Source organism: Pan paniscus, chromosome 1 (genome assembly GCF_029289425.2).
Source record: "Pan paniscus chromosome 1, NHGRI_mPanPan1-v2.0_pri, whole genome shotgun sequence".
NCBI classification, from domain to species: domain Eukaryota; kingdom Metazoa; phylum Chordata; class Mammalia; order Primates; family Hominidae; genus Pan; species Pan paniscus.
Window position 1 is genome coordinate 164427945 of NC_073249.2, and position 1211 is coordinate 164429155.

Below are 1211 nucleotides of genomic sequence, written 5' to 3' on the forward strand. Positions count from 1 at the left end.
CCTCTGCCTATATTTCAGTATTATTGCGTCATTGTCCAAAGCAAATCTCATAGCCAGGCCTAAAGTCCATGTGGGAGGGGAGTTCACAAGGGCATATATATGGTGTCCTTAATGTTATAGTTCACCCCAGTCTTCCTACATTGCCTTTTTTATTTTTTTTGTGAGACAGGATTTTGCTCTGTAGCCCAGCCTGGAGTGCGGTGGCGCAATTTCGGCTCACTGCAACCTCTACCTCCCAGGCTCAAGCAGTCCTTCTGCCTCAGCCTCCCGTGTAGCTGAGACAACCGGCCTATGCCACCACGCCCAACTAATTTTTCTATTTTTTGCAGAAATGGGGTTTCACCATGTTACTTAAGCTGGTCTTGAACTCCTGAGCTCAGTGACCTACTATTTATATAGAATTTTATGAAATTTGGTCTAAATATTCTCTTAACTATAGTTTTTGCATACAAATATGTACCTCCTAGTGTTGTTTTTATCTTTTACCAAAGCAATTCAGTGTTGCACTCTAATTTATTTCCTTTAAGTCTTTGAATAAATTTATGTATTTACTTCACCTACAGCCCCAAAGCCAAATTAAGAAACTTTTAAAGCAATTTACTATTAAAATATGATAAAATTTATATTAAAATTAAGAATTATCATAGAAAAAAATCACAGTTTAAAAACTACCCAGTAAAATTAAGCAAAATGCTATATATTTTTTTTGAGACAGAGTCTCGCTCTTGTTCCCCAGGCTGGAGTGCAATGGTGCAATCTCGGCTCACTGCAACCTCCACATCCCAGCTTCAAGCGATTCTCCTGCCTGAGCCTCCTGAGCAGCTGGGACTACAGGCGCCCGCCACCATGCCCAGCTAATTTTTGTGTCTTTAGTAGAGACGGGCTTCCACCGTGTTGGCCAGGCTGGTCTGGAACTCCTGACCTCAGGTGATCCGCCTGCCTCGGCCTCCCAAAATACTGGGATTACAGGCGTGAGCCACCGTGCCCAGCCGCCTTGTATGTTTATATTTTAACATTTCATCTGTGATTCAGAACCAATTTATAAGAGAGTGGTATGTGAATTGCATTTCAAATGTAATCCCATGTGTACATGTAATTCCTTACATTTAAACATTATTCAATTGGCCACTAAATATTTTAGCTACTTTAGGAAAAATATCTGAATCTTTTCAAGGAATACAATAAACCATGTTTGTATTCCCAATTTTATG